A 15,646-nucleotide genomic window follows, 5' to 3' on the forward strand; every position below is an offset into this window, starting at 1 on the left:
GGCTAGCGACTGGGGAAGAAAGGATCCCATGACCCAATTCCAAATAAGGAGTCTGATTGGAACTCTGCTGGGCACTTCCTGATATAAGGGAAAGCATTTCAGGAAGATTTCTTTTCTACTCACTCTCTTCTTTCCTGCTTGGGACACTACTATGTGGGGACATAAAGCATGGTGCTGTAACTGCCATCTTGTGACCATGAGGAGACCGATTTAAGGGTTGAAAGAAACATGCTAAAGATTGAAGAATGGAAGGATGAAGTAGAGTGGCCCTTGATAAAAATTATCTGACAGCTTGACCAGCCTTGTAACACCTAGCTCCAGACTTCTTGGCTCAGGAGATTAAATAAGTATATGTTGGGTAGGCCACTGTTAGATAGTTTTTCTGTATGGCAGTTTTAAAACATGCCCCCCTCCCAATTTGTTGACATCCCCTCCACTGAGAGGTGGGGTCTAAATCTCCTCCTGTTGGATCTGGGCTCTGTGACTGTTGATCAAAAGAATATGGTGGAAGTCTCTGCCAGTTTCCAGGCCCAGGCCTTAAGAAACAGGCCATCTTCTCCTTCCTGTGTCTTGGGACGCTTGACTCCCTCAGACTCCAGACTGTGAGGAAATGTGAGCAGCCTGTAGAGTGGCCTACATGGAGAAGAAACGGGGGCCCTGGTCCCCAGCCTGGCTGAGCTCTCAGCTGGCAGCCAGCACCAACTTGCCAGCCATTTGAGTGAGCCATCTTGAAAGTGGATCGTCCATTCTTAAGCTGAACAGACCCAGCTGATGCCACACGGAGCAGGGGTGAATCTTCCCCACCAAGCTTTGCTCAAATTGCAGACTCATAAACTAAAGAAACGATTATTGTTATTTTAAGCCACCACGTTTTGGGGTGTTTTATTATACATCAGCTTACAGGAATACTCCACCGCTTACAGCTGAACTACATTCAAATAGGTAGAGAGCCATCCTGTAGACCAGAAGTCTGCAAACTTTTTTCTATAATGGGCCAGATAGGAAGTATTTTTGGCTTTGTAGGCCATACAGTCTCCCAGTGCAGCATGAAAGCAGCCACAGACAATAAGTAAAGAATGGGTGTGGCCATGTTCCAATAAAAGGTAATTTATAAAATCAACTGGGGAGCAGGATTCGACCCTCAGGTCATAGTTTGCTGACCCCTGCTGTAGATCAAGGCTACACATTCTGCCTCCTCCCAAGCCTGACTCCTTCTCTTAGTCCTTGCCCTGGTCCTCATGTCATCGGAGACCACTGGACCTATTGTCATCATCCATCATGATGTTTTAACCAGCCAGCAGGGTAGTAGAAAAACTCAACTTTCCACTGTGCATTGAACCTGGGGCCTGACCAGAAAGCCTTCCAAAAGCCTGTGGTTTCTCCCAGGGAGCCCAGATAGCAAAACCATAAAGACTCTTCCCCAGGCAAATCGTTACCCCCTCTTGACACTCTGTTTAATGGAAAGCCTTTCCCAGAAATAAGTACATTAAAATAAGCCTTGCATTTTTTTACATTAACTGAAATTTGATGCAAATTGATAATAAATTACCTTCCCCCTACTCATTCATTTGGGAATCACATAAACTAGTTTACAGTTGTGTATTATTACATTTCACATTAATATAGCCATAGGAAGCTGGGCTTTGGAGAAATTTGCTTCCCAGCAAACCATCAGAAATTGAGGAGGTAAAAGTGGGATTTGGTAGGATATCTGCATCTCCTAATGTGCCAGCCACTCAGAGTTGTGCAAAGTAAGGCATCAGGGAACCACTCGAGGCCCACCTAATTCATCAAAGATCACCGTTTGTCTTATTTATCTGGTGTGATTTTTCCCACTTCAGGATCTAGCCGTCTTCCTTTCTTCCTCTTTCTTTTCTTCCTTCCTTCCTTCCTCCCACCTTTCTTTCCTTCCTTCCTTCCATTAACTTCTCTACCTGAGTACTTTCAGGACCATTCACAATGCACTACCTCTGGATGGCAAGAAGTAAGTTACAGAATGAAAAAGATTTCCTGTCTAATGGAGGTAAGACAGGTAGACAAACGTACAAACTGACTAAAGGTATTCCAGGTGGAATTTCTAAGTACATCTTCGCGTCTAAAATATACGTTCAATGGAGACTTCTGTTTAAAGATGGCGGATTGAACACACACATTCACCTCTGCTTCCTCTTGAAGCATCACTAAATGGCAGAAAATGAACTTTTAAAAGACAGACCCACAAAGGCAGAGAATATGGGAGAGGTGGCCAAGCAACAAATTTTAGAAAGCAAAGGAATGGGTAACTACTAACTTAGCAAACTGAAGAAAGTCAAGACTAAGTAAGCAGTAGGGCTGGGGAGAGCCTAGACTCTAGAGCATCAAGTGCACCACAGAATTGCCCAAACACTCAGAAATGGGTGACACCAGATGCCTCTAGAAATAGAGGTAAATGTGGGGCTGAGGATGGAAGAATTGGTTGAAAGTTTTAGAAGACCACTCTAGGTTCCCTACTCTACTCTATGCAGACAGGCTATACACATTCCCATGGATGCATGGTCCTTAGGAACATAAAAATGAAGATCTTGGACAGGGAGTGACGAGACAGAGTAGAGTTGAAGGTATGGGTACCATCTGGAAAAGGAGTTAAGTGAAGTTAATGTTCTGAATATGAGGGACACCTGTTCTCTTCCTCACTAGCTGTCAGAATGATGGCAGGCAGACTTGTCCATCCCCCTGGGTAAGAAACTGGAATACCCAACTCTGAGGATTGTGGCCAGCCCGAGAAGAAAGGTCTGAAAATACTGAGACCCACTCTTGAGCATGAACCAATAGTCAACGGTCAGCAGACACCTGTGGGAGGTCTCTAACTTGAAAGAGAGACATCAAAGCCAGTGAACATCTGAGAAATAATATGGTGATAATTGCTAAAATTTATTGAGTGTTCGCTACATACAGATACTATTCTAAGCCTTACACATTAATTAACTCATTTAATCCTTGCAATAGTCCTATAAGGTAGGTACAATTATTATCCCCATTTTAAAGATGAGGAAAACGAGGCCCAAAGAGATGGAGGAAGTTATTTAACTTTATGCAATTAGAAGGTTGGATCTGAACCCAAGATTGGCTTCAGAGTCTGCATTCGAACTACCATATAGTTTTGCATTCCTGAAGCAAGAACAGGACAGTATTAAAAAGGAATATTTGGAAAACCCAAAAAGAAAACAAAAGAGCTCTTGAGAATTAAAACTACTATAGAAGAAATTAAAAAGTCACTCAGACTATTGGAAGATAAACTTGAGGAAATTTCCCAAAAAGTAGAGCAAAAACAACAGAGATGGAAATTAGGAGAGAAGCAATAAGAAAATCAAAGGACTAGTCCAGCAGGCCCAACATGTGAATAATAGCCTTTCCAGACAAAGAGGAAGAAAAAGGAAGGGGATGATATCGTCAAAGAAAAACATTCAAGAAAATTTCTTAGAACTGAGAAATATAAATTTCCAGATTGAATGGCACTCCTAAGTATCCAATCCAGTGGGAATGGATCTACACGAAGGCAGACCATTGTGAAATTTTAGAACTCAGAACAAAGAGAAGGGCCTAAAGGCTTCCAAAGAGAGACACTATGGATTGCATTAAAAAGTTGAAGAATCAGGGGCTGGCCCAGTGGTGCAGTGGTTAAGTGCGCATGTTCCACTTTGTGCGGCCCAGGGTTCACTGGTTCGGATCCCGGGTGCGGACATGGCACCACTTGGTAGGCCATGCTGTAGTAGGCATCCCACATACAAAGTAGAGGAAGATGGGCACAGATGTTAGCTCAGGGCCAGGCTTCTTCAGCAAAAAGAAGAGGATTGGCAGCAGATGTTAGCTCAGGGCTAATCTTCCTCAAAAAAAAAAAAGTTGAAGAATCAGAGTTGTATTGGATCTCAACAGCAACTGGAAGCTAAAAGATGATGAAGGAATGCCTTCAAAATGGTAAGAGTAAATGATTTCCAACTTGGCATCCTGTACTCAAAAAATATATAAGCTAAACATGAGAAAGTATGAAGACATTTATAACCTGAAGATCCTTAAAAATTTACATTCTCTGAACCATTTCTCAGGAAGCTAAGGGAGGATGTGCTCCACCAAACAAAGGAGTAAACCAAGAAAGAAAAAGACATGGGATCAAGGGAACAGGAAATCTAATATGGTGGAGAGAAAAGGGGATCCTGGGAAGATGGTACAGAGAGATTAGGCAGGACAGCCGTAAAACAGGAGAGGGGGAAAAAGACACCCAGGCCAGAGTAGGCCAGAAGACTCCAGAAGTGATGTCTCTAGGAAGATGGAATTAATAGAATATTTTATGTGCTTGGTTATATTAAGAGGAGATTTATCAGCAGAGATTTGGAGGTTGAGTTAGCAATAGGTACATAGAAAAATGTCACAGTTATCTACTGCTGTGTAACAAACTACTCAAAAATTCAGTAGCTTCAAACACCATCACTTAATTTCATCACAACTTGGTGGATCAACAGCTTGACTGGGCCCATCTGAGTGGTTCTACTGCTCTCACCTATGGTCACTTACGCAGCTGCAGTCCCCTGGTGGTTCAGTTGAGGCTGGATGGTCCAAGACGGCCTCACCCACATGTCTGGTGGTTGCCAGGCTGTTGGTGGGAAGTCTCAGTTTTCTTCCATGTGGCCCCACCAGCAATAGAGCTCAGACTCAGTCACATCTTGGTCTCAGGTTTCAAACTGCATCACATTTGCTAATATCCATGGTAGGCTGCATAACAACCCCCCAAAACTGTCTGCATCTTAATCCCCAAACCTGCGAATGGTACCTTATACTGCAAAAAAAGACTTTGCAGATGTGATTAAATTAAGGACCCTGAGATGCGGAGGTCATCCTGGATGATCCAGGGGGCCTGATGGAATCACAGCAGTGCTTAGAAGGAGGAGGTAGAGTCAGATGAGAAGGCAATGCCATGATAGAAGCAGAGATTGGCGGGACGCACTTTGAAAATGGAGGAAGTGGCACAGGTCAAGGAATGCAGGCGGTGACTCGAAGCTGAAACTGGCAAGGCTCCCCTCCAAAAGAAACCAGCCCTGCTGACACCTTGACTCTAGTCCAGTGAAACGGATTTCAGACTGCTGGCCTCCCAAATTCTTTTTTTGTTTTTTTTTAAAGTATGGTTTTTGGTGAGGAAGATTGGCCCTGAGCTAATATCTGTTGATAATGTTCCTCTCTTTCTTTTCTTTTCTCCCCAAAGCCCCAGTACGTACGTAGTTGTATGTCCTAGTTGCAGGTCCTTCTAGTTCTATGTGGGATGCCGCCACAGCATGGCTTGATGAGTGGTGTGTGGGTCTGCGCCCAGCATCCAAACTGGCGAATCCTGGGCTGCTGAAGCAGAGCGTGCGAACTTAACCACTCAGCCACGGGGTGGGCCCCAGAATTCTAAGAGAATAAAATTGCATTGTTTTAGGACGTCAATAGGAATTAAAAGATAATGCCTAAAACTGAGAAATCATGGAGTAGCAGTATAGGTGTGCTATTTAGAGTTCGAGAGGTAAGCACCCAAAGAGATAGCCAGAGATGTGGGGGGAGGGGAAAAGGTCTGCTAGAGACTTCTGTTTGTTCACAAAAAGCCTTGTAAAACTATTTCACCGGTTAAAATATAGGCATGGATCATATGACAAAAACAGAAACCAGTATTTTTGCAAGGAAGGTGCACTACTTCTCTTATATAACAATACAGTCTCTCATTGACAGCCCAAAGCCAGTGCTAAAAGCTGTGTTTTTCTCTCACTAATAAACAAGCAAAAATTAATTTAAAAGGCAACGAGTTATACAAATACAAGCAGATAAAACGAAAAGGCCTCACTTGTAGAAGTGAAGACTCCAAGCTATGTTGCCTGGAGGCTGATGAAAGGCCACCATAATGTTAACAGGCGTTTGCCTGATAGTTATAAAGGTAATTTATACCCAGACCATTCCCACCCATGTGAGAGAATGACCCTCCATTTTACTACATGTTGTATTAATGTCAATCAATATATGTTTGAGGGCTTTATACATTATGGATAATAACGTTGGAGCTTTGCAAACCATTCCTCTTGGGGGAGCTACACAAAACGCTGCCGGAGAGAATAGAGCCAAGCAACCACGGCGTGACTGGCTGAGCTCTCATTGGGTTCAGCAGCTGTCAATCAGCTCAGCTATGCAAATGAGACCAAGGCAGAAAACAGGAAATGCCCATCACGGGGGAGGCCGTTTGAGATGGGAAAGCAGGTCTGGATCTGCTCAGGAAGGAGGCTGAGTGAACTTACTCCTGGACCATGATGCTGAGCCCGGGAAAGACAGCCATGCAGACAGACTAGGGGACTTTGGCCAAGTGACTTAGTTAGTTTACACTTCAGTGGTTGCTTTTTAAAATTGGACATACTAAATTAACTCCAGGAGGGGAATCCTTTCACAAGGTATATGTATATCAAGTCATCACATTGTACACTTTAAATATCTTACGATTTCATTTGTCAGTTATACCTCAATAAAGATGACATATAAAATAATAAAATAAATAGGACATACTAATCACCTGTACTTGGAGTTGTTGCAAGGGGAAAAATCTAGGTACTATATATTCACTTTTGAAATTTTTTATTTCTCCTTGTGGTAAATTAAATTATTGGACCCAATTCTTCCCCTCTGCCTGCATCCACCCCCTTTGTCATGTAACTGTGCAGTCCATTCTACTTCCCCTACCTTGACTTTAGGCTTGGCCATATGACTTGCTTTGGTCAACGGGATGAGGCTGGAAATAACAGTGTGCTGGTTCTGAGCCTAGACATGAAGAGGCGTTGCTCGTCTCTGCTGGCCTTCCTGCCCCTCTGCCATTGCCTTGGCAGAATGCACCCCCGGATCTCCCACTGGTCCAAGTAACGTGAGAAACGTGTAGAGCAAATCTGGATTCAACTCGCAGCTTAGAGCCCAGCTCGGCTGACCCAGTGTGCATTAACAGAGCCATGCCAGCCGACTCACATACGTGAGAGAAATGTTTATGTTTGTGTCACAGAGATTGTGTGGCTGCTTCTTACACAGCAAGAGCTGACTGATACATGGGACCCAGCTGAGAAACTATAAGGAGAAGAAACCCAGGAGCTGGAAGGGAAGGAAGCTGGCAGCCCACCTGTAGGCAGTGACCATCTGGAAAGCGCCTAGAGGGATGTGATCTTGGAATAAAGAGATGCTGTGTGCCGAGAAGCTCTAAGTATGGTACTAGAGTTCTTGAGATAGGGAATTCTTCCTCCATAAGCAGATACTTTTGTGCCTTTTTTAATATTTACATTTTTAGGATTTCTTTTTTTCCTTGGCTTTTGCGGTGGCTGGCCACTTTGCCAAGGCGGAAAGAGAAAGATCTGTGTCCACAATAGGCCGGGAGAAAAAGAGGAACAGTGAACTTCTGGGGTCCAGGTGCAGTCATGGAAATGAGTATAAAAACATTGCCGGGGAAAAGGCAGAAATTCAAGGGGACAAAATTAGACAGCACAGGTGGCTCTTCTTGCCTGTAGTTGCTTCTCCTCTGAGATCTTCTTTCATCCACTGGAGCACTCAGCACCATGTTAGGCTTAAGGGCGTAATTCTTGTATGCAACCAAAATTTACTTGGCTTTGAATTGAAGGCATAATTCAAAGTCGTTCCGCTAGACCCTGAACTCCTTGAGTGCAAGAACGTCTTACTCTTTGGTGCATCTCCTGTGGCTTGCACAGTGCCAGGCTCACGTTACAGGGATGGATGGATGGTTGGTTGAATGCAGGGATGGATGGATGGATGAATGGATGGACGGATGGATAGATATTCACTTCTTGGAATTTGTGGAAGAATAAACCTATAAAGAATAGAGGCATTTTTGCTTGGAGATAATCCTATTGCATAAGGACTTCATCTCAAGTTCTTTAAATCATTTTGTATATTGTAAGTGCTCAAATATCTTTAACATCATTGCTATCATTTAATAACATTTTGGAGCTTCCTCCACTATCTTGTAACTAGCGGAACTCATTTAAAACAAGTTCTCTGACACCTAGGACCTTACTGTGTAATGGGATGTTAATGCAGTCTTTAAATTGCAACAGTATTCATACCTTTGGTTATATGTCGTTTCTCAGTCTCATTAATTTCTATTTTTTGTACTCTAAATGCTAAGGTGTCGATGGGTGCAGACGTGTTACAACCGTGGGCCAGGTGAACCAGATGGTTAACGAAAGCAGTTTCTCTGCCCTGTGATGACAGAGGACACTGGAGCCCCAGCCGCTCACTCAGATTAGAGCACTGCTCACAAACAGGACATGGTAGCCAGAAACTCACACGTTGAACACATCCAGGTGAAGGTGACAGCCCGTGTCATCGCAGATGAGGGGCAGAATATGTTTTCCCAAACAGTTGCCTCAATGTCACCTCTTTCTGGCCCACTCCTTACCTCTGTGATGCCCACGACTTCCCTCACCGCCACCTGGATGCTGCCTCCAGGCTCTGAACACCCTCACCTGCCTGATGATCCTCCTGCCCTCCCCTGCCCTTCTCTCCCACCTCAGCACCTGCCCCAGCCCAGAAGACTCTCCTCCCAGACCCAGGACCTCCCACTGGCAGCATGGAGAGACAGAGACGCAAGTGGAATTTTCCGGAGCTGCTGATGGCAGCGTTGCTAATATGGCTGTGAAGAGTACCTGCAAATGTCGAGGCATTTATTTCTCTTCATTGATTTCAATTTGCTGTGCAGTCATTTCCTGGGCTCCCATTGGCCCCTGCACTCAGAGCTCTCTTCTAGGTGCTGCTGAGAGGAGCTCTGAGTTCCTGGGGCAGGCCAGTCCTTCGTCACAGGGCACCACCCACAGCTCCGGGGAAGCCGCTTCAATATGTGGGCCAGCACCGAGCAAATGGGAAAACATTTTGAAGCCGCAGGCTTCTCCTGAATTAAATATTTACTCATTTCATGCCTCTCCCTCTGTCCACGGAGAATCCAGCTCAAACTAAATAACAAAGGAGGTCAGGCTTGTGATCTGCACAAAAATACTTAGCCTGCAATTATAGGAATATTGGGCCTTACAATTAATGCCAGGCCTGTGGAACTTGGAGAAAGCCCAAAGAAAAGCAACAGAAATGATGAGGGGGCAGAAAGATAAAGCCGGTAGGAAAAGCTAGAGAGGTGGGGCTTGTTTTGAATGGAAAAGACCTTGGGGGTGCCTTAATTACAGCCGTCAAGATCTTCCCGCACTGGAAAATGGCAGTGTGGGGTCTCCAGTTCCACCAGGGACTTGCTTCACCTCTATCATCAGGTCGGCCACCTCTTGTGTTCAAACTTTTTGATCTCAGTTCCCTATGAATAAAACCAGATTGAATATCCACTCCATAATTGTGTTAAAATTATTTAATTTTAACTTGTATCGTTGTCCTAATATTATCTTCATGATGAAACACACAAAAATGGAAAGTATTAAAGGGCGAGATCAACACAACTTTAAATAGATATACTAAACGCTCTTCCCATATCTCAGTGGATCACCTTGCCACCACACCCACTTTGGAGTCCCGCCTCTGGACTGAAAATGTGCTCAGCCACAAAGCCTGCATGAGGACCTCGCCACGTCTTTCTTGTCCAGAATGTCAACTGTTTGGTCCAGACCAAGATCCCCGGAAGCACGTTCTGAGATGAGGATTCATGTGCAGGTGACTGATTAAGGACTTGCTCCCAGGGGAGGTCAGAGAGGGAGCAGGGAAGCAAGACAAGAAAGATCACCCAGAGTGACCGAAGGCAAGGGAGCCCCGCTTTCACACTCCCCGCGCTGCCGGTCATTGGTTAATGTAGGCCTCGGGGCTGGGGCACCTGGGGTGATGCACACCCCAGGGCTCCTCCGGCTTTCTGGGCAGGCCAAGTGGCTCCAGTAGCCTGAGGACGATGCTCTGAAAAGGATCTCTCAGTGCTGCCTGGTGAAAGCACACTGCAGGAGTGGAGAGATGCAAAAAAGGTGGTCAAAACGTTTGCAAGGAGATCTGGAGGACACTGACATTGTGCCCTATGATAACTCATTCACGGCATATGCTCAATTAACGTTCACTGACTGACAGACTGGACTGTGCGCCGTGTGCTCCCAAGTCAGTCTCGTGCTCTCGTGCGGGGGTCTGGAAGCTCTCTTCAGATGAGGCTGAGACAGGCGAGGTGGCCAGAATCCCCTCCTGGCCCCGCATTGCTGAGGAAGCACTGTGAGGAAGGAACTCGTTTTTTTTTCAATTATTTTATTGAGGTCATGTTGCTTTATAACGTAACATTAATTTCAGGTGTAGATTATTACATATCAGTTTCTGTCTAGACTGCATAGTGCTCACCACCAATGGTCTAGTTTTTATCCATCACCATACACATGTGCCCCTTTACCCCTTTCACCCTCTGCCCCCACTCTTTATGACCTGCGTGTGTCGCAGCCCTCAGGAGATTGAGACCAAGGCGTGTGCTTTGTAAAACACCGACAAAGACAAAGTGCTGCCCCAGACGTGGTGATCCGGCAAGCTGGAGCAAAGCCTGCACTTTCAAACAGCGTTGCTCTAGGCTTGCCTGAGCGGCAGGGACCTGCCGCCCCTGGAATTTGGGGCCAAGGACCGAATGCCCCATTTGCCAGCTCCTGCTGTGGCCATGTGACCTTGGGTAGAGTTTGGCTTCTCTCAGCGTGGCCATTTCTGCATCTGTTAAAATGAGAAGGGCTGTGCTTGCTTCTGCCTGATCCACATATAAATATCCTGCTTCTGGAAAACTCAGGAGCCCTTGGGAGAAGGGAAATGACAAGTACCTGGTGCCGGGGCTTTATCGTTTGTGGCCTGGATGGGCGGGCAGTCGTCCACAGCAGAGTGGCTTGTTATGTGTTTGTGGCTGTGTCCTGAAGCCCAGAGCTCGTCATGTGGCCGTGTTCACAGAAAAGAAGCCCCGCGGCTCCCTGTTGTGATGTTATCTCCTCTTCTCTCTGCTCGTGCCCATCTCAGATCTCTCGCTATTAACATTTCGCCATTCTTGCAGCCTTCTTTAATGAAGAACTCTATTTCATCATCTGAAATGCTGTGGCGTTACCAGTCTGTGGATGTGGATTCTAAGGCCACTGGATTTCTGACTCACCACACAATGATCAAATTTATATTTTTCTGCACCATCCGCCTTTTAGATGGTGTTTATGTTTCATGTTAAATATAATTCTCTTTGGCTTGCCCGGCTGCCTGGGGCCTCGTTCCGCTGTGTCCTAGAGCAGCTCACCCGGGAGCTGCCTCTCCATGTGGCCTCTGGGGTCGATTCATTTTTCTCCCAATGCCTTAATGAGTGATGATTTCTAGAGACAATCAGATCGGCTGTGCGGGAGATTCAGCTCCATCATTACGACAGCCGGATACATCACAGGCACCATTTTTCAAACCCATGTTTTTCATCACACAGATATGACTTGATTAAACCTTTGTGATATTACATTGGGATATTTGAAAATAGCCGTTAGTGGCCAGCATGGGGGTCTTGCTTCTGATAAATCTATTTCAGCTGCGTGAGATACTTTTATATACGGGGTTTGAGAGCAGAGACTGAAGCCAGATCCCCGGGTCCAGATCCCAACTCTGCTACTTACTACTGTGTAACTTTGCTCAAGTTACTCAGCCTCTCGGTGCCTCAGTTCCCTCCTTGATAAACTAGAAACAATATTAATAATAAGATACTTGCCTCACAGGGTGGTCGCCAGGTTAAAGTGCTGGGCATGTAGTAAGCGCTATAGATGTTTGCTATCATTTTTCTTATTATTATTACTACTACTACTGTTATTGTTATTTACTCCTCTCTACAGTCCTGTGAGGAAGACTTCTGTAGATTAAAAAACTGATAGTCGAGGGGCCGGCCTGGTGGCACAGTGGTTAAGTTTGCACATTCTGCTTTGGCAGCCTGGGGTTCACTGGTTCGGATCCTGGGTGCAGACCTATGCACTGTTTGTCAAGCCATGCTGTGGCAGGCGTCCCAGATTTAAGTAGAGGAAGATGGGCACGGGTGTTAGGTCAGGGCCAGTCTTCCTCAGCTAAAAGGATTGACAGCCAATGTCAGCTCAGGGCTAAATCTTCCTCAAAAAAAAAAAAAAAACCCTGATGGTCGAGAAGGGTTAAGTAACTTGTCCAAGCGGTAGAGACATGGCACCAAATTTCACCTTCAGAATCCAATGTCTGTGCTCACTGCTGTTTTACATCTTCTCTCCCCCTTCAAGGTCAGCCTTTGGAAGAAGGTAGATGAAGATGTTGTAGGTGAGGGGGAGCTCACCCCCACCCCTCTAACAAGCAAAAGGAGCACCTGAGACGCACAGTCAGTTAGGCAATCAGTCACTGATCAAGCCTGGACCAGCATCCACTGTGTGTCCGGTGCTGTGCCAGGCCCTTGAGGATCTCACAGGCTGTCCAGAGAGCTGGACAGAGACACAGCTAACCCCGTACACCCTAATGAGGGCCAGAAAGGACACCCGTATCAAGCGCTATGGGAAAAGAGGTCTGAGGAAAAGGGAATCAGGTGAAGATTGTTGGCTCCCCTGCTTCACGCCTTCTATCAGTCAGGTTTCTGCCAATACTGCTGCATAACAAACAGCCCCCAACTCTCGATGGCTTACAGTAACAATTACTTGGTTTTCTCAGCTGAGCTTGGCCCCAGGCTGCAGGTTGGTGTCTCGGCTGCTCCACTTAACTGCCTCCTGAGACCAGCAGCTACCAGGACACATTCTTCTCGCAGCAACTAGCAGGAGAGCAAGAGGACAATGCAAACCACACAAGCACATTTAAAGCTTCTATCCACATCACTTCCGCTGACTTCCTGTTGGCCAAAACAAGTCTCATAGCTGAGTGAGATGAACAGCACAGGGCAGGATACTCTGCCTAATCGAACCAAAGGACCTGCAAAGTCACATTGGTGTGGTTGTATAATCCTATTATCAGGAGAGAGTAAAGAACTGGGAGCAAGAATGCAAGCTACCAAGAGCACCACGGGCAGGGCCAAGGAAGGAGAATGACGCAGGAAGAGCTCCAGGAACCAGGGCGCAGCTACTATATTTATTAGGTGAGAGACAGACACTCAACTCAAATTCCCTTCTGCTACATAGCTGGGAAGTCTGGGGTTTTACTGAGTTCCAGTTCCACTGCTTCCAAAGTCTCAAATGATGTTGTCAGGGTTCTGTCACTCTCTCTCCATCTTTCTGTCCTGATTTTCTGTGTAGTGGGAAGTTGGGCTTGTCAGCCTGAGGATTTTGTGATCCTTACGGCTTGAGCTCCCAGAGGAAGAGAGAGTCTCCCACAGCATTCACATAACAGATCTCAGGGAAGCTGCCAATGGGCCCAGCTTGCCCCATCTGTGTATCCCTGAACCAATTATTGTGACTCTAGAATAGAATGCTCTGGGTGACTAGCTAGGAGGATGGTGGCCTGGGGACACAATGATTGCCAGCCCCACTGAGACCACTTAGAGTGGAGGAGGGAGAGTTCTCCAAAGGAAATCAGCACATTATTTCAGGACAAAGAAGGAACAGGTGCCAGGTACTCCTAAAGGTTCCAATTCAGTAAGTGTGGCTGTTAGATCTTGCTGTGTGAGAAACCACCCCAGAACTTAGTGACTTAAGATAACAATTTATTATTTCTCATGGTTCATCTGCTGGTCTCATCCTGGCTTATTCATGCTGCTGCTGTCACATTATGGATCCTCTGGGACTGAAGGATCCAAAATGACCTCACTCACATGTCTGGAACTTGGTGCTGGCTGTTGGCTGGGGTGCCTCGGTTTACCTCCACATGGCCTCTCACCCTCCAGTTGGCTAGACTGGGCTTCTTCACATCATGGTGGTCTCAGGGGTCCAAGAGAGGGTGAAATGTCAAGCTTCCGTGTCTCTGAAGGCCTAGTCTCAGAAGTCACCCAGTGTCACTTCCACCATGTTCTATTGGTCAAAGCGAGTCACAGGAGGAAAGGAAATAAACTCCACGTCTTGACGGAAGGAGAGGCCAAGTCACTTTGCAAAAGGGGCTGAGGGATGAGAGGATTTGTTGCAGCCATCTTTGCAAACCATCCACCCCAGCTGATTTAGAGGGGACAAGGACTCTTGGTTGTCAAGCTCCCCCAGGTGATATTGCCGTGGGTGACCAGGCACACTTTGAAAATGCATTCGGTTCCTCCCCACTGCCATGCTCCCCTGTCAGACAGCTCCACTCTCCCCCATCCTATATCTACCCTTCAAGGCAGACTCCAGCTTCAAACCTCCTGCAGGAAGCCTTCCGTGTCCCTCTGCCCCCCGCCAACTCCACGCCCACTGTTCCAGGTATTCTGAAATAGATACTATAGCGTCCTTTCTTGCCTTCTTTCCCACTGTGGCCCTCCAAAGTGAAGGCCTCCCCTTCTAGACTGCCAGATCGGGGAGGGCAGAAGGTACGTCTTAGATGACACCGACTCCTGCCCCTTAGCACTGGGGACAGGGCAAAGATCCCATGGCACTTAGCAACTGGTGGATGGACAGAGTTGCCACTCCCTGTGGGACCCTGCCCTTCCTCCAGCCCCTCCTAAGACAAAAACTCCATCCCTGTAGTTGGATGTCATTCCAGCTCCTTGCTGGAAAAAGAATCCAGAGTGAAGGTGGGGGAAGCAAAGAGGAAAGAGTTGAACTATTTAAACTCTCCTGGATCCAAAATGAGGAAGTAGAGCCTAGTGCAGCTTAATTAAAAAGAAAAGAAAAGAACACCGCCGCCGTCGCTACAAACCACAGGCTCACTGAGCAGAGCCTTAGCAGCCTGGCTTTCCTCCATGGGGCAACGAGAACCATCCCCAAACTCTCTCTTGCGTTTCTCATTCATGCAGTTCTTAAGTAACAGGAAAGAGCATCATATTAGCACTCGCCAGAAGTGGTGTTACCTACCATTAAGTGTCTCAGCTCCCATCTAATGCTCATTAATGGGGCCGATCTGATATTTGCAATGTACTGTTGGACTCGCGTAAGAAAGGAACTTGATACAGGAAGCAGCAGGGGCTGCCGCTGTGAGCTCTGTGGAGTCCCCCCTCCCCTGCCCACTCCCACAGTTTCTAGAATGTGCAATTGTGAAGTGGAATCCCACGGTTTGGGAGAAACACAGTTCTCCTCCCGTGCCATTCAATAAACACCAGGGAAGCGTGCTGCCCTTTTCGAGGGCTCCCATCTTTGGCCAAGGTTCCACAAAGCCTCCAGACCCTCCCGACAGGCACCCCCATACACATTTTCTCAAAAGAATCAAACTGCTTTATTTCCCTTGGCAGAGGTGCCTGTGACATAACTCCAGAACAAATGCTCCCCCGGAAGGAGGACCGCCTTCCAGACTCACGCTGCACTTGCTCACGGGACCACACTCTCCTCTGCTCATCAGATCGTTTGCAAGGTTTGAAATGCATCCATACCAAACCAGGACTACAGCATTTGCCTTCGCATCGGCATTCTGCAGACTCTATGTAGGGAGATGATGCAGCCCTTCGTACTTAGCTGGCAGGCTGGCGCTCGGACAAGCCATTTCATGAGAAATAGCCCTGAGAAGTTGAGAGGTTGGCTTGTAGCGGGTCATCGCAGCATGCTATGTGCTGAGAAGGTGGATGCAGGGGGATGCCTTGGTTCCTCCACTCAGG

The sequence above is a fragment of the Equus przewalskii genome, chromosome X (assembly GCF_037783145.1).
Source record: "Equus przewalskii isolate Varuska chromosome X, EquPr2, whole genome shotgun sequence".
NCBI classification, from domain to species: Eukaryota; Metazoa; Chordata; class Mammalia; order Perissodactyla; family Equidae; genus Equus; species Equus przewalskii.